The sequence below is a fragment of the Stenella coeruleoalba genome, assembly GCF_951394435.1.
Source record: "Stenella coeruleoalba genome assembly, chromosome: 3".
Lineage (NCBI taxonomy): Eukaryota > Metazoa > Chordata > Mammalia > Artiodactyla > Delphinidae > Stenella > Stenella coeruleoalba.
The window spans coordinates 35,006,700-35,025,777 of record NC_137148.1 but is presented as its reverse complement, the minus strand read 5'-3'; the positions used below and the strand labels follow the sequence as shown (position 1 = coordinate 35,025,777).

Genomic DNA, 19,078 nt, shown 5'->3' with positions numbered 1-19,078 from the left:
ATCTGGGGTAAGACAAAGAGACCTCTGTAACAGCACAATCCAATGCTGCTGGATGGAAGTTTCAGCAATGTTCTATAATCTGTGCTGTCCAATATGGTAGCCACTGTCACAGGTTGCTATTAAGGACTTGAAATATAGCTAGAATGAAACATTAAATTTAAATTTTTAAAAATTTAATTCACTTAAATTTAAATAAACACATGAGGCTAGTGGTTACCTGAATTAATTTCCTATTGTTGCTGTAACAAATTACTACAAACTTAGTGGTTTAAAACAGTGGTTCCCAACCTTTTTGGCACCAGGGACCAGTTTTGCAGAAGACAATTTTTCCATGGCCTGGGGAGGAGGGGTGGTTTCGGGATGATTCAAGCGCATTACATTCATTATGCACTTTATTTCTATTATTATTACACTGTAATATATAATGAAATAATTATACAACTCCCCATAATGCAGAATCAGTGGGAGCCCTGAGCTTGTTTTCCTGCAACTAGATGATCCCATCTGGGGGTGATGGGAGACAGTGACACCCGAAGTGTGTCCCGTATGTCCAGTCTACTTCGTAATCTCGTTTTGGTTGTGGTCACTGCAGAAAGGCCTGCTTCACAAAGATAGGATGCTGGAAATGCAAGCAGGCTTTTCAGTGCTTCTGTGGCAATCTCAGGATATTCCGTCTTGTCTTTAATCCAGAACATATGGAGATTTGAAGTTGTCTCAAGCATACTTTTAAGGCCACTGTCATTTGCGATCTCAAGCAGTTGATCCTCTTCTAGCAGGGACAAAGTCTATTCACCTGGCTTATTCACAAATGGGTCGCGGATCCATTCCTTCCCAGTTCGGGGGTCTTTTGTGGTTGGGAAGTAATACTCAAGCTCTTTTGAAAGCTGGGATAGGTGATCGTGCATCAGCTGGGAGAAAGAAGGCCCTGGATCAGTCTCTTTCAAAATCTCTGCTAATGTTTGAAACATGTCAAAAATCTCAATGTTCACTCGTCGCCCCCATAATTCCAGTTTGGCTTTGAATGCAGCCACTTTATCTGCTGACTTGAACACAGTTGTCATTCTCCCCTGAAGTGATAGATTGACTTCATTGAGCAGGTTGAATATGTCACACAAGTAGGCAAGTTTTGCAACCCATTCTGTGTCAGTGAAATATGCTGCCAGGGGTGACTGTTTTTCTAAAAGAAATCTCTGGAGTGGCTCTCATAACTCAAAAACTCTGGCCAGTGATCTACCTCTAGAAAGCCATCTCACTTCTGTGTGTAAGAGAAGACGTGTGTGCTCTGCGTCCTTCTCCTCACAGAGCTGCACGAACAGACGTGAGTTAAGGGCATATACTTTAATGTGGTTGATAATTTTAATCACATCCTGCAAAATGTTGTTAAGTTCAGGTGACATTTTCCAGCTAGCCAGCATTTCTCTATGGATGACACAGTGCATAGACTCACATTCAGAAGCGACCTCTTTGACCTGAGTAGTAAAACCAGAAAGCCGTCCAGTCATGGCAGCTGCTCCATCCATGCATATACTAACACATAATGACCCAGTCAGTTTTCCTGATATGTAATCATTCAAAGACTTGAACAGTTCTTCAGCTGTGGTGTTCGTTGGCAACAAAAGTGCACATAACATATCCTCATGCACATCCTTCTGAAAAATATATCACACAAAAACAAGCATTGTTGCCTTGTTGTCAACATCAGTAGACTTGTCAACCTGGGTTGTGTACCACAGTGACTCATTAATCCTCTCTAAAAATTGTGCCTCAGTATCCTCTGCTATTCCATCAATTTGTGTAGTTACGGTGCCAGCCGAAAGAGGAACACGTGCCACCTTTTGAACTGCAGCGTCTCCTGTAAGTTCATGACAAATGTCTTTAGCAGCAGGTAGGATAAACTCTTCACCAGTAGTAAAGGGCTTCTTAGCTTTGGCAATGTGGTTAGCCACTAAGAATATTGCTCTTGGTGCAGACATTTTGATGAAGTAGTGGCCTTCAATAATTGCTTCTGTTCTTCTTGTCCACATTTTTTTTTTCTTTTGAAAAACTCCAAAGTCCTGTCTTTTAATGCAGGGTGCTTGGTCTCCATGTGATGAAGCAGTTTTGAAGGTTTCATGGCTTTGTTGGATAGCTTGTTGCCACATATTATACAAAGTGGGCTTGGAGAATGTCAATCACCTGTTGCAAAGAACCCATAATTTAAGTAGGACTCTTGATATTTTCTTTTAAATGCAGCTTTCTTTTTGTTGGCGGTCTTAGGGTCTTCTACTGTCTCATTATTGGGTCTTTCTCCCTTTACAAACAAGCTCTCCAGCAACGTTTTTTTTTTAATAATTTTGGCTAGGGTTAGCTTATGGCTTACCAAAACTGTGACTGAGACAAGTGCGTGGTGCAGGAAAGAGATGCAGACGGAAGCGGTAAATAAAATAACAGGCGCGCCACACGCGGACTAAAATAAATGTCGGTTTCTGACTTAAAGCCTGCCACCAGATGCAATGTACAATCGAAGTACATCTATTCACTTTCCACTATAAAGCCTGCCACCACATGCAGCTTAATTGTCACGTGCCACTCACTGATAGGCTTTTGATATGGGTCTGCAAGCAATTGATTTATTATAGTCTCTGTGCAGTCAAACCTCTCTGCTAATGATAATCTGTATTTGCATCAGCTTCCCAGAGCTAGCATCACTGCCTCAGCTCCACCTCAGGTCATCAGGCGTTAGATTCTCATAAGGAGTTCACAACCTAGATCCCTCACATGGGCAGTTCACAGTAGGGTTGGCAGTCCTATGAGAATATAATGCTGTCACTGATCTGACAGGAGGCGGAGCTCAGGCGGTAATGCAAGCAATGGGGAGCGGCTATAAATACAGATGAAGCTTTGCTCGCTCACCTGCCATTCACCTCCTGCTATGTGGCCCAGTTCCCAACAGGCCACGGACTGCTACCCCTGCTCTAGGGGATAATCTATTCCTCTCCTTTCCCAGCTTCGGGAGGCTGCTCACATTCCTTGGCTCATGGCCACATCACTCCATCCTCTGCTTCCACTGTCACACTTCCTTCTCTGATTCTAAGTCTCCTGCCTTCCTCTTTCTCTTATAAGGATCTTCATGATTACAATGGGATCACCTGGATAATGCAGGATAATCTCCCCATCTCAAGGTCCTTAATCACATCTGCAAAGTTCCCTTTTGGTATCTTAGGTAATGTAGTCACCAGTTCTGGGAATGAGGGCTTGGACATATTTAGGGGGGGACATTATTCTGTCTACTATACTATTGTATTGAATACTATGGCTCTAAAGAGAAGTCAGGACAGGGCAGGTATGAAAAAATCTGGAAGAACTGAAGGTATAGAGAGATATGTCCAAGATTTCTAGTTACAGAGATAGAAATTAAGCTGTGAAAACCATCAAATTTTTATTAGAACCCACAGGAATCCTGATGGAGGAGAAGGGGTATTTGATTTGAGAAACAAGCATAGAGGTGCATTAATTTACCTCAGTAAACTCTATTATAATAGCTATTGGAAACAAGGGCCAATAATATTTGCTTAATACCGACTTATCTGAAAGTTCTATAATGGTAGATTTTAGATTACTCACCAAAATTTCTATGGTTGATGGTGCCCAGCTCAGTCAACTGTGCCAGTCAGAGCAGGCCATGATGGATTATACGGAGGCATTGTTTGCCTTTCAAGTAAGCTCGAGAAATAACATAATATTCACGATTTCATTCTAAAGTATCATTTTAAACTAAATTAGTATCATAGTTGGCTTATAATAACTTTAGTTGTTTTCTAAAAATAAGTTCATCCTCAAAGAATGTTTTCCAACATGAAGGACAGTCTTATAAAAAGATGCCACATCCTTAAAGTAACTCCAAAGAAAAGTTTCAAAATCATTTTGATCAATGACAACATAATTTAGTATTACCTTGAATATTTTTAATATCATTTGTTAAAGTTAAATAAAATGGAAACCAGGCTTGAAGCTCTCCCTAGCAAACAAAACTAGTGAAGCCACATAAGTAAAACTTCATCTAGTTTACTCCATGAATGTAAACAAAACTTAGGTTATTTCTTGCAAATGCCTCTGATAATCATAAGTGAAACTTTAAGCATCTTCTTAAAATGGTATAAGATAATCAGTTTTAACCAATCCCCTGCTGTCTGAAAACCCCCATTTTAATAACCAATCATTGTAAAGGTTCAGCAACTTCCTCATTTTCACTTTATAAGGCATCCTGTAATGGCATGCCTCCGAGCTTTGTATCAGTTTCAGGTTTGAAGTACCCCCGTTCACCATTTGTTTCTCACTCAATAACAAGTAAAACTCTCTGAATTTCTTTTGATATCTTGCATATCAAAAATACTTAAATATTCCAATGTGACTTTTTAGGGACAATATGAGCTGAGTCATAATTTTTTAGTGTGTAGGTTACAAATAATCAGTGCTAGTGTGATCAGATCTTTTGTCAACTTCAGTGGGACAATTTAATTTTATGAACATATACTGAATACTCTTTATGTGCTGATGATATAAAAATGCACAAGATACAGTTACTGTCTGATCTCAAGTTATATTTTAGTCCAGTAAGGAACATACTTAAGCAAACAAGCAAAAACTTGTAGGACGTTAGGTGTTTCCTCAAGTTATAAATCTCTACCAAGTACCATTCAAATGTTAGTTTTCACTTATTTAGCACTTTACAGTTTGCAGAAGTCTCCTGTGTTTCCAAGGTGCAACCACACTATAAATGAGGAAGCCACCATCTAGGAGAAGGAGGGGACCGCTGGTGGTCACTTGGGCAGTAAATGGAGGAAGAGATGATCACCTACTAACAGTTTATTACATCTACTTATAAAAAATCTATTCTGCCATACTGCCACCCAAGTTATAAAGTGATAAATGGAAGAAGTTAGGATGCAATATTATGGGAATCCAAGGGAAAGAGGCAAGACTTGATTGGGAGGAACCAGAGAAGGTGTCACAACTGGGTCTAGAATGGTGAGTAGGAGCTGAGGCTGACCAACGTGGAAATAGTAGCTTAAAGAAAGTTTCTAGAATGGGCTTCTCATTATCCTTTTATTACATTTTCCTTTTTTCCCACCATACCAAACTACTTGATGTTCCCCAAACACATCTTATTTTCTCATGCCTTCTCTAAAGTCATGCAGTAACTTCATCTATACATCTCCAGCCACCTCCCCCTCAGTCCTCTGTTTTGCTGAAAAATGCCTGTTTATCTTTTATCAGCTGAATCATTTCTTTCTTCTGTGAAGCTTCCCCTGACCAGCACATTCCCCTCCTCCTCCCTTCTCCATAGACAAGCAACAGGTGGAGGGACTATTTGTAGTTTGTCATATCACCAAGGGTAGAGAGAGAAGCCAGGTAGATCTGCGAGGGCATTTCTGTAAGAGAGCATGTTAAGAGTCTGCAGAGTGTTGAAATAGGTTAGGCTCAGTGAGAGCAGAGAGAGAGAGAGAGAGAGATATCTGTAGTAGTAACATTTAAAGGGCAGGGAGCAGATGAGGTGAGAGAAAGGGGGAAGTAAGAGTAACATGACTCAGATTTTGATCCTGGCTGACTTAGAGCAGGTGTCAGCAAATTTGTGCTGTAAAGGTTCAGATGATAATAATAACAATAACAAAACAACAATAATAATAATAATAACATTAAGGCTTTTGGGGCCATAGGGGCTCTGCCACAACTACTCAACTCTGCCACTGTGGCACAAAAGCAGACATAGACAATATATAGATGAATTCATTTGGCTGCGTTGCAATAAAACTTTATTTACAGGAACAGGCTGAATTTGGCCTGTGGGCTATAGTTTGCAAACCCAACTGAGAGGAAGGTGGGTTCTTTATCAGAAATAGAGGTTCCAGGAACTGAAGCCTATTTACAGATGAGGGAAACTGGCAGAGGGGGGGCTTAATTGAATTTGGATGTGTTGAATCTGAGATGCTGGCATGAATTCCATGTGAAAGTGTCCAGCAGGTAGTCTGGAATATACAGTTGGAAAAATCAGGAAGGAAATACAGATTTGGGAGTCATTGTCACAGGAATGACATAGTTTTACTTTAATAATTTCTTCTATAGGAGTGTAATCTATACAAAACATTTAAAAGATGTGGAGTTATGCTTGTTACAGTTCCCAGAATTCAAAGGCACAGCTAACTTCCAAGTGTAGGTCATTTAAAGGAAGCCTGCAGTTTGAAACTAGCAAATAAGGAATCAGAGGGCCCCCTAAATGTCACTGATTGGTCAGTGACCTAAAATAAGTGACCCTAAAATATTGTCTCCTGTGGCACCTTGAAAACAAACCAAATAAAGAATCAAACCTGCTCTTTATCCTGTGTCTCTGTCCTTCTTAGCAGTAAACTGAGCTGGAATCATGGGAGTTATCGGAGATTCCCCATCCTCCCTTTTGAGCCTCCTTGCATTCATCTGGTTCATTTCATATTTTTAATGTTTCAAATGCTGATCTCTCTTCTTCATTACTGGTGCCTTGTTTTAGGCCCTCCTCAGTTTTTGCTTGAATTGCTGCAATAATCATTTTACTTTTCTTCTAATCTTTGACCTTATCCTATACTACCAATAATACAATATTATTATATACTAATAGTCTCTATACTAACCCTCAGTCTTATGCATTCTCTATGCTACGTTTGCCATTGATTTCAGAGATCCAGTTGAAAAATGTGTGCTTCCCTTCCCTCCTAGGCTCTACTGGTCCAAAAGGTCAGGTTCCAAGAGGGAGAAGGCTTTCATGAGGTCACTTTTGCTTCCTTGAACCAAGACCATCTGTGAGGCAAGGAAGAAGAGCCATCCTTAGCAGGGGTAATTGACCCTAATGATTAGGAGACACAATAGGGCTGTTGTTACACAGTGGGGACAGGAAAGAATATATTTGATTCCCAGATGATTCACTAGGGTGTCTCTTGCTTCTTTCCTAATTTTGATAGTAAATGGACAAGTGCAGCAGCCAGGTTCTCTGTTGTCCGATTATGACAGTAAATAGACAAGTTCAGAAGCCATATTTTTAAGAAGGTCATGGGGCTCTAAAACTCAGGGATGAGAGTCAGGGTCACCACATCATGTGAGCCCCGTAGACTAGCAGGAGTGCTAGTTAAAGATGAGAGTAATCTAGAATTGGTAGTTGAGCAAGGAAATGATAAGCATTAGTTGCAGCCCTGAGACTATCTGTAACCAAGGAGGCTGCAGTTCATCTTGTTAGCCTTCCTTAGGTAAGTTTTCCCTGGAAAAGAGACCATCCAGAATGGTCTCCATCCATCCTGGACGAACTCTTCTCAGATGGGAGGAAGCAAGCAGATCTGAGTGATGCAAGGGGTAAACGCTAGTGGATGCTGAGCTGCACAGCCCAGATCCTGTCTCCAGGACCCAGGCACCCATGCCCCCACCTGTCAGGAACTGACTGCTCCAGGATGAGGCCCTCCTCAGGGTAGAGAGGCCTAGCCCCTTGCTTCAATTTGGGACATATCTAGAGAACCAAACCAGCCCCAGGGCTCCCTGTGGGAGTGGCTGAGGCCTCTGTTGCAGATGCATCACATTCGACTTCTCCCTCTGCCCAGTCCTGCCTCCCTCACTTCCTTACAGGTATTGCTCCTGAGGACACTCCACGAGAAGCCAACCACTTGCAAATCTCCATCCCCGTATCTGTTCCCCTGGGATCTCAACCTATAACATACACTATTACAACATGTTCCATGTTGATATCTATGGAGTTACCATTTCAAGTAAGCACGTTTTTTATTAATGAAAATTGTGCTCTTGATTCTTTTGAAGTTCAGAACACATAATGCTTATGATCCATTGCAGCCTCTCTGCTCACAGGCCTGGCTAGTTCGGCCACTGACTCATGGCCTCTCCTCAGGCACATCACTTAAGATCTGTGGTCTCATTTTAAACCAGCCAGGAAATTGGGCCCAAACTCCAGACTGGAGACCTTTGAAAATCATGTTAAAGCCATATTAATTCAATTTCTGTGACTTTGGTTATATTTCATGCTCTATTTTAAGCTGTCACTTTTTAATCTACCTGATTTTCATTGTTTATTCCAAGATGAATGATGCACTAGGACCTTGATTATATCAGCTGAACCAAATGTGTGACATGAAAGCCACGTAATGTTGAAAGGGCTGCCAACCAAATAAGATTTCCCAGAATACAAAACAAGTGGAATAATGAAGCCCAAGTTTTGTCTCATGGACACTTTACTGCAATAGTCAGTGATGAAGATAAATGTGGTCTGAAATTGTGTCCGTGTTATGTATTCGGTCAACACATCCGAATATGGAGGAAGCGCACTTACAAGGTAAATATCACCCTAGGCATTTGGATGTTTGGCATGGCAGCAGAACTCCCCCAGTACTGGCTATAAGACAGCTTAAAAACGCACTCAGGCCTCTAGCATCTACATCTAATGTTTAAGGAGATTGATTTGTATTACAAGCTTCCAGTCTATTAATTTTACATCATATCTCAACCTTAAAAGTTTCTGTGCTTCCTTGGTAAGATTTTTGTTTAGAATTAAAGGTCTAGAATTTTGGAGCTGTCTTACATTACACTTATTGACTGTCTGGCTTGCCTTGCCTTCTGGATTGTAGACTCTGTGGTCAGGAACTGTGGCTTATTCTTTTTTTTAAAATTCTGAAGTCTCCTGCATAGGAATTTGTGGGCAGTATGTTAACAATAAGTAATGCTGAGTTTAATTAGGACTGGCAGAGCATTCAGAACTCAATTAGCTGAAACTTCTCATTTTTTTTGAGATGAAGAAACTGAAGCTCTGAGCAGTAGGAAATAAATTATTTATGGAAGGGCTAACTGAGGCAAAGCACATAATATGCACTAATTAAAATGAGAAAATGTAAGAACTCAGATATGACTTATTTCCAGTCCGTTTTTGTGCAATTACTTACATCTGACTAGAAAGTAACTTGCCCATAATTAATTAAGGAACCTTGCTTGTTAAGAGGCACCTCATCTTACAGGATATCTTCTTGTAGTTATACATCTTGTCTGATAAACTTCTATTTTCTAAATCATTTTTCTATTTTCAGTAGAAAGTAAAATGTCTTAGATTCATTCACATTTAAGGGAAAATTTGATGATTTCTTCCTGCTTTAAAGTAAGTTCTGCAGACTGATTACCATCTAAACCTTAAAGTCCTAAATGAAATGGATTACTAATCTGACCTTTGGAATGTTTTGGTAATTAACAGTTGTAGATATTAGATGAAAACATTTTTAAAAATATTATAATGTAAGTTTCCATAGCAGTTTCTTAGGTGATACTGTGAAAAAATTTGTTTACTTGCTTTCTTGGTTACCACTATATTTTCTCCTCCATTGGGCATTTGCTTTGTCAAATAATAAATAAAACTCTAGAACAAATTAAGTGAATTGTAAGCTTAGAGACAGGCTGCCTTCATGGCATGAGACCTCTGTATTTGCATGATCCCAGGCTTAGAAACACTATGTGCTTGTTTCAATGTTCTGCTGTCACTTTCTTAAAAATTCTTAAGAATACTTTAACAAGGGCCTGCATTTTAATTTTGCACTGGATCCCACAAATTAAGGAGCTAGTCTTACTTAGAAGTAATTTGAAAACCATCAAATTCTTATCTTCACGATTCTAATGAATATTAAAAGTATTTCTTCTGTAAAACTTCAATCAAAGAATGCTTGAGAATTGGGATGTTAGTTGACGCTTGATCCCTAACACTTTTTTTTTAACTTTCTTTGAGCTAAATGCGTTCAACTACTTTTCTGTCTGTCTTAGTAGATATAAAAGGGAATTTTTTTGGTTGATGGAGGACTTTGTGTGTATTGGTTATAATCACAGGTTTGAAGATGTACAAACCAGGATGAGTATTCCTGGAATGGCCAGAGAACTTCATGTGCCTAGAAACCAGATCTATCACATTCACAACTTTTCCCTAAGGTTTTGCACAATGCATGGCATACATTAGGAAGAATTGCTTTTCTAATGAAATCCCTGGCTTGTATAGCCTTAATTATGAGTATCCTCTTCCTCCTATTATTAAATGTAGAAAATCAAAGTGAATTAATATTGCTGGTTATCTGGGACCTGGTTAAATGACCTGGTTAAAAATGGAATACTATGTCCATTGTTGGGATAGGTACCAAAAGCTATCAAATTTGCAAAATTTTGTACAGAATTCTTAGATGGAGGGTATGGGAATAGAGGAATGAGATTTAGAGAACATGGAGCATAGGTAAGTAAGCGAAAGAAATTGATAATGCCCAGATAAAAGGAAGCCCCTGATACCACCTTATAATTTAAGATTCAAATGAATCACATGTGCATTAAGAGACTCAACTTTCCTCCTATTCTCTCCAAGGATTCCTTGAATGAAAGGAGGGTTACGTTTCTTGGAGTCTCTTGGTTCTGAGTTCCTGCTTCTGCTAAATCAATTGAGCTTGAAAATTATCTTGCCTTGTCCTCAAATACTGTCCCTTTTCCATGCCATGGTTCACCCTATGGGGACCTACAGAAATGGTAACGGTTTTAATGAGGGTTTGGGATATGGGAAGGGTTATGCTTTTCACAAACACAGACACTTTGAATTTGATATTAATATGTTCTCATTCTTAAATGTCCTTCTGCCATCCTAACAAGGGGAACTTCTCATCAAATAACACTTCTCCTTGGGTTCTAGTCACCTGCCATGTTACTCTGTTCCCTCGCTCTCTGGTCCATGCTCATTCCCTCCTCTCTCCTCTCTCACTATTATCTCAATCGCTGTATTCCATCTTCTTCCAGACAATGACACATATTTATACTCTCACACTAGTTTTATTAATAAAAACTGTTCTCTGCAGGATAGGAACTCTGGTGAAAACTGAGGAAAAAAGACTATAAAATACACACTTACCCTAAATAAAACTGGAATGGTACACATAGTTCTTTGGCTTGCTCTGCTTCCTCAAACATCTTTTCACTCTTTTCTTATCCTTCACATTTCTGTTACATTTCTCTTAATCATAGAAGAAAACATTGCTGTGAACAAGGAAAAATTTAATGAAAAATTTTATTCTCACATTATAGCTTAAGAAAATCATGTTTTTCAAACCATACTGATGAGTTGTATAGTAGCAAACTCGTAACAGTCAATTAGTAAGGGTTTTCAGAGTTAAACACTGGTTTGTTTTATTTTGCCACTCATTTAATTTATTTCACTTGTTAAAGCATTTTATTGAGGCATAATTAACATGCGAAAAGGTGTACATATTTAATATATACAATGTGATGTGTTTGGAGATAAGTGTACACCCTTGAAACCATCACCACATCCATGCCATTAACATATCCATCACCTCCAAACGTTTCTTCCTGACTCTTTATTTATTATTACTTTTTATGTATGACAAGAACACTTAACATAAGATCTACCTTCTTAGCAAAATTTTAAGAATACAGTACAGTATTGTTAACTATAGGTTATGATGTACAGTACATATCTAGGATTTATTCAACTAGCATAACTGGAACTTAGTACCCTTTGACTAGTACATCCCCACATACCCCTCCACCCAGCCACTGTTAACCACCATTTTACTCTCTGCTACTATCAGTTTGACTATTTTAGATTTCTCACATAAGTGGTACTGTTTAGTATCTGTCTTCCTATGTCTGGCTTATTTCACTTATTTAGCATGATGTTCTCCAGGTTCATCCATGTTGTCACAAATGGTATGACATCCTTCTTTGTTGAGAGATTTTATCCAAACGAATGCTGAATTTTGTCAAATGCTTTTTCTGCATCTATGAAAATGATCATATAATTTTTATTCTTTATTCTGTTAATGTGATGTATTACATTTCTTGATTTGCCTATGTTGAACCTTGCTTTCCAGTGATATATCACACTTGGTCAGGTGTATGATCCTTTTAATGTGCTGTTGAATTCAGTTTGCTAGTATTTCGGTGAGGATTTTTGCATCTATGTTCATCAAGGATACTGGACTGTAGTTTTCTTTTCTTGTAGTGTCTTTGTCTGGCTTTGGTATTGGGTCATGCTGGCCTGATAAAATAAGTTTGGAAGTATACCCTCTTCCAGTTTTTGGAGGAGTTTTGAAAGGATTAATATTAATTCTTCTTTAAATGTTTGGTATAATTCACCTGTGAAGCCCTCTGGTCCTGAGCTTTTCTTTATTGGGAGGTTTTTGATTACTGATTGAATCTCCTTATTTATTATTGATTCAGGCTTTCTTTTTCTATTATATACAATTATTTAAAAAATTTTTAGATTCCACATATAAGTGGTAACATACAGTATTTTTCTTTCACTGTCTGATTTATTTCACTATGCATAATACCCTCTAGGTCTATCCACACCATTGCAAATGGCAGAGTTTCATTCTTTTTATGGCTGAGTAGTATTCCATTGTGCATACTACTACACACCACATCTTGTCCATTCATCTCTGGATGAATACTTAGGTTGCTTCCATATCTTTGTTATTGTAAATAATGCTGCTATGAACATTGGGACATCGGGGTGCACGTACCTTTCCAAATCAGTGTTTTTGTTTTCTTCAGATGTATGCCCAGGAGTAGAATTGCTGGATTATATTGTAGTTCTATGTTCAGTTTTTTGATGAATTTCCATACTGTTTTCCATAGTGGCTGCACCAATTTACATTCCCACCAACAGTGCAAGAGGGCTCCTTTTTCTCCACATCCTCACCAACATTTGTTATTTGTAGATTTTTTGATGATAGCCATTTTGACAGTGTGAACTGATATCTCATTGTGGTTTCGATTTGCATTTCTCTGATGATTAGTGATGCTAATTGTTGCTTGTTTGCCATATGTATATCTTCTTTGGAAAAATGTTTATTCAGGTCTTCTGCCCGTTTTTTAATTGGGTTGTTTGCTTTTGGATATTAAGTTATATGAGCTGTTTATATATTTTGGATATTAACCCTTTATCGGTCATATCATTTGCAGATATTTTCTCCCATTCAGAAAAGATTGTCTTTTCACTTTGTCAATGGTTTCTTTGCTGTGCAAAAGCATTTAAGTTTAATTAGGTCCCATTGGTTTATTTTTGCTTTTGTTTCTTTTGCTTAGGAGACAGATCCAAAAAAAAAATTGCTATGATTTATGTCAAAGAGGGTTCTGCCTATGTTCTCTTCTAGGAGTTTTATGGTTTCTGGGTTTATACCTAGGCCTTTAATCCATTTTGAGCTTATTTTTTTATATGATGTGAAAAAATGTTCTAACTCCATTCTTTTACTTGTAGCTTTCCAGTTTCCCCAGCACCACTTATTGAAGAGAGTGTCTTTTCTCCATTGTATATTCTTGTCGCCTTTGTCAATTCAGGCTTTTTATTTCTTCTTCAGTTTATCTAGGTAGGTGTGAGCTTCTAGGAATTCATCAATTTCTTCTACGTTGTCCAATTTGCTTGTGTATCATTGTTCATAATAGTTTCTTATGATTTTTGTTTCTATGGCATCAGTTATAATGTCTTCTCTTTCATTTCAGATTTTCTTTACTTGAGCCTTCATTTTTTTCTTGATCAGTCTAGCTAAGAGTTTGTTGATATTAATTATTTAAAAAAAACAACTCTTAGTTTCATAGATTTTTTTCCCATTGTTTTTTTGTTCTCTGATTCATTTATTGATACTCTAATCTTTATTACTTCCTTTCCTCTGCTGACTTTGGGCAGGTTTTGGAGCTTCTTGGAAGGGAGGGATACACAAAAATTTTATTTGGGGGTGATTTATACAGTAGCGTTTGGTGCTTGGGCAGAAGAAAAGGGATCCACAATGACACAGTAAATTAATACACTTTTAAGACATTCTTGTGAAATACTGAAGTATCCTTCCAAACCAGACAGGGCTACTTACACATTATTCATGTAAACAAGAGCATTTAAATGGAAAATTTTCTGAGGATCCAGATGGATAGTTCATGAATTATACCTCATGAAATGAGAAAGCTGAATTCAGTTCCAGTGATTTTTAACAAGGGATGCATTTTCAAACTTGGAAACAAGCTATAAAATACTGTAATGCTCATGCATTACATTAATCAGTGATGATCAATGATTAGAAGAAGGGAAAGGCAGAAACACATAAGTCTCACCTGAGGAATTTTTCAAATGAGTAGATTCCCCACCTTCTGCCAGAAATTGTGACCACTATGTCTACAGAAGTACAAATCCACATGCAACAAGTACAGCAGATGAATTTGATGCAAATGGTCCACAGTCTGAGTCACACCAGAAGAAACTCTACCTGGTGTAAACAGTATAAAGAGTGTCTGTTTTGCTTTTCCGTTCAATTTTTCAGGTCAGTTAGCATGGTTCCATCCTCTTCTTCAGAGATATTGAATCAGAACATTCATGGGTGTGATCCCAAAAGAGATCATTTTAAATGCTACCCAGGGGGTTATAATAATCCATTAGTTTCCTGTTGGATTTGGAATCCAGTGCTCCAGAGCAGTGTTTCTCAAAATTGGTTCAAAAATCACTTGTATCAGCACAACCTGGGAGCTAGATAAAATATAGATTTCTGGGCTCCTTCTCAGGCTCATTGAACTCAAAGTCTCTGGGATGAGGTCTATAAAAAGACAATTTTTAGCTAGCTCTATCTTTGTTGTTTGAGAATATCCTGGAAAACTAAGTTTGTTCCTGGTAAAACAACAAAAGATCAAAGCTAAAGTAAACACAGTTATAGGACTGGCTGTCCTATCAGGAGGTATGTGAAAGATTCTGATCAGACAGAGTATGAAGACCAGCAGGATGCCAGGTTCATACTAGATGAGTATAATAGGGACAGGCTTATTTGAGAGTCTGTAACACAAGAGCAAAGGGCAAATGGTGAGAATGGGTGAGAAGCATCACAAGAGGACACAGGGGTCTCTCTGGGGAGTTCTAAGGGCTGTGTTCTGAGTAGAAGGATGAATTCAAGAACTGCAGGGCTCACCCTCAGAGTCAGAGGTTAGTCACAGTATAATGAGAGGACTTTTGTGAGATATCTTCCTTGGCATTTTCTTAATCAGAGCTCTTTGGTTTGAAAGTAGAGAACCATTCAGGCTAGTTCGAACAAAGGGAAGGTTACTGTAAGGATGCTTATGGAGTGAAAAGTGGATGAAATCTACAAAAATGTAAGGGCTCAGTTTTAGAGACGGATGATGGTATTTCTGGATTAAAGGAGGCTTTAAATGCCTACAAACAGAAACTTAAAGACTGGTGCTTTGCCATTAACAACACTCAGCTGCTCTCGACCTGTCTGGAGCATTCTAGCTTTTCTGCTTAAAAAGAGTATTTCTTTCCTTGATTTCCATTCAGTTTTTCAAACTGGGAATCCAACTGGCTAAGGCAGTTGTGTTTGTTTCTCCAAGTTGGTCATTCTGTGGATCAGTTTGCCATCACTGGTTTAATTAATTTGGTGAGAAATGGTGGGGATATGGAGTAGGGGGGCAGCCACATGATTCAAAATTTCTTCTTGGGAAGCAAGGGGGAGACATATTTCTTTAAACCACAGAGGGTGAGCAAGAGACAGCCAGAGTAAACATGTTTGGGCCTTTCTCTTTTTAATTGAACCACTTACATACACATTAATTTTCACCTGGGAACATGATAACTTTGCTTGACATCTCACATTGGGGCACATGAGAGAAACAGAGAAAGTGACCTGGCTAGAAATTCAGAGAAAAAGCTAGAACCCCCTGATATCTGGACAGGATACTTTGGAGACTCAAGAAGACAGTCACAGCCCACTGTGGCCTATATGTCAACAAATTTGTATACCTTAGGATTAGGTCTGTGCAAACAACTTGATAGATTTTTTATTTAGTTATTTAATTATTTAATTAATATTTATTTATTTACTTATTCTGTGGAATTCAGGTAAGTATGTGTGATTTCAGACTATGCTTCTGTTCCCTTCTGCCAATTGCAACACTCTGATGGCTTTGGTTTCTCAAATCTTGCTAATATAAAAATGACTTTTTATGGGTACAGTTCAGTAGATCTATATAATTTTCTCTTCACAGCTTTTGTAGCTGGTTGGAAAAGGTCTATATGATGCCAGCATTTCCATATCTCAGTATGACAGATTTTTTTTCTGCACACATTCTACAGTGAATCCTTTTGAGACATAGCAAAGACTTGTGAAAATGTGAAGATGTTGTAGCCACTGGTCTTCTCTCTTTATGACAAATAATTTTCTACTTCTTCCATGGTGAGAAATTCTAATACTACATTGTCTGTATCCCTTTGAGAAAAATCAGTGGCTGGCTTTCTGAGGCCAGATTAGAATAATGATAATTATTAAATTATCTCAAATATGTTCAACAATGCAGTAAGGAAAAAGGTATCTAAAGGGGTAAAGGTGAAACATCCAGAAATAAAAACATTGCATTGGGGAAAAGCTGGGGGGAGGGGATGCATTCGGAGATCGGGATTGACATATATACACTAATATGTATAAATAGATAACTAATAATAACCTGCTGTATAAAAAATAAATAAATAAAATAAAATTCAAATGAAAAAATAAAATAAAATAAAAACATTGTATTTTGTATCCAGGGACCAGAGCCGAGTCCCATCTGTGACATTAATGCTGCTTTTTGGACACAGTCTCCTAAAACTTCTGAAAAATTGAGTTGAACTGGTTCTGTAAACTATAGAATGTTAGAACTTATTATATGAGTATATATACATATATGTATATATGTGTGTATATAAAAGTATGTGTGTATATATGTGTATATATAGTGGGTGTTATGTATATAATTTGCCATCAAAAAGCCCAAACTTTATATATGATTTCTTTGTAAGCTCAGGCTCTCTCTTTGGAAGACCCATGACTATGTGCTAAGGACTTTAAAACTCAGGCCTCAGTCAATGTCCATTAATCCATCCATCCATCTGTCTACCTATTCAGTCTCCCCTGAACTTTAAGATCTTAGATAGTGACATGGTGTGGTCTGATATCTGAGGTGAGAGGAAATAAGAAATCATTCCAGTTCTATTTTGTTGCTATTTGTTCCTCATTTTAAGTCCTGGTTTTCATTTTATGGAAGGGATGTTAGGTAATGTGTCCCTTAGAGGAAGTAGCATGTATCCTTATCTATCCCCAGGAACTAATGGGGTACTCAAAAGTATTTGACAGCATGAATGCATGAACATATTTATGAATGTACTTCAGAGACTAAAATTCTGAAAGCTTCTCTATGATCCACGCCCTTTGAAAAGCTCCTGTCCAAGGTTTATTATGAAAGATAAAACGAGGGACTTGAAGAGTGGAATATTTTATATTCCTCTTTTGTTTAAACTTCACTATGTTTGAGCAGTGAAGGACAATGAAAAGAGGAGAAAGGAGAAGAAAGGAAAAGATGGAGGAATTGGGTAAAACACTCTGGAACGCTGCATGCATGGTAAAAAGAGGAAAAAAGTTCAAGACTCCAGATGGTCATCAGAGTGGCATTACCACTAGCTCTCTCAAGGCTTCCACCCCCATCACTTCAAATCCAAATCTCTTCTCTTTTAAGGATAATGACAATGTTGTACTGATGACATGGATGAAGACTAATCCAGTTTAAATATCAATTTTGCAAAGAAATTTTAAATTAAAAACAATTCTATCCAAATTCCTCATTCCCATGGCTAGTTAAACATTTCCTAGTTCTAAATTATAGCACAGGAGAGAGCAATATTTATAGCTGACTTTGTCATTGTGGGAACACATGTAACCTCAGCCTCAGTGGATGCTGGGACTTGAAAGGCAAGCTGGCATAAGGGAACTGGAGGGAAATGTGAACCAGGCTACTTGTGGTTGTCTTTGCAAAGGCATTTAGCTTTTAGGTCGTTTTTATTGCAACTAGCATCCAGTTACAGTGATGTGACCATGGGGAGCTTAAGAACTGAGCATTGCCATTTGATTCCAGAAATAAAAACATTGCACTGGGGGGCTTCCCTGGTGGCGCAGTGGCTGAGAGTCCGCCTGCCGATGCAGGGGACACGGGTTCGTGCCCCGGTCCGGGAAGATCCCACATGCCGCAGAGCCGCTGGGCCCGTGAGCCACGGCCGCTGAGCCTGCGCGTCCGGAGCCTGTGCTCCGCAACGGGAGAGGTCACAACAGTGAGAGGCCCGCGTACCGCAAAACAAAAACAAAAACAAAAACAAATTGCACTGGGGAAAAGTGGGGGGGGGGGAGGGGATGAATTCGGAGATTGGGATTGACATATATACCCTAATATGAATAAATAGATAACTAATAGTAACCTGCTGTATAAAAAAATAAATAAAATAAAATTCAAATGAAAAAATAAAATAAAATAAAAACATTGTATTTTGTATCCAGGGACCAGAGCCGAGTCTTATTGTTGCCTATATGTTGTAAAATGGATGAGTTTGATGCCTAGACCTTTCAGTACATGATTTCTTTCGGAGGCATGATAGTCTCAGATCCTTTCATAAATGCCATCTAGTCATCCTCATTCAGCCATTTGGTGGAAGTCTATAAAATTATAAGAGATGGAGTTAAATGAAATACACATTGGATTTTAAAAGCTGCACCTAATTACCCATGAATATCTCCCCAGAGGTCTCTTTTTAGTAGCACAAGAAATATCTCTTTTAGGCCTCTGGACAATAGTAGGCATTACAGTCCCTTATAGGGTAAAATTAGAACTTAGGTAAAATTTGGCCATTTTATAGGATCCTAAGGAGACTATGATGTTTCTGGTTATCAAAGAAGATTCTGCAAATCATCTATGCTGTTGACACCATGACATTTTAGATCCTGAAATGTAGCTAGACTCACTGCTGCTATAAATCTAGCAAACTGAAATCTTTTCATAGGTAGAAAGTACAAGAAGAAGAAATAGTTTCCAAATCTAAAAGTAACACAATTTGACAATTTCTACCAAGAGAAAATTATGAAAATAAATGAGACTTTTTCTTTGATCTTGATCATAACATGAAGAATGCTGCCCCTGAGAAAAAGTGGCTTGAATTCCTCTCTTTAATTGCTCAGCAAATAGAAAATGTTTGTGAGCAGTCAAGGAATAA

The 19,078-nt window shown here is 38.3% G+C and overlaps 1 protein-coding gene across 13 annotated transcripts in view; it reads right to left on the bottom strand.

Moving 5' to 3' along the window:
- FBXO4 (F-box protein 4) overlaps positions 1 to 19,078 on the bottom strand; it is a gene marked incomplete at its 5' end in the record, with an annotated part of 415,710 nt that overhangs the window by 89,813 nt on the left and 306,819 nt on the right. For 10 of the 13 annotated variants that reach the window (XR_013827585.1, XR_013827586.1, XR_013827587.1 and 7 more), the window contains 2 exons: positions 3,604 to 3,702; positions 10,922 to 11,046. The remainder of the gene's footprint in view (positions 1 to 3,603; positions 3,703 to 10,921; positions 11,047 to 19,078) is intronic. The other 3 variants (XR_013827590.1, XR_013827591.1, XR_013827597.1) reach the window with 1 other exon arrangement.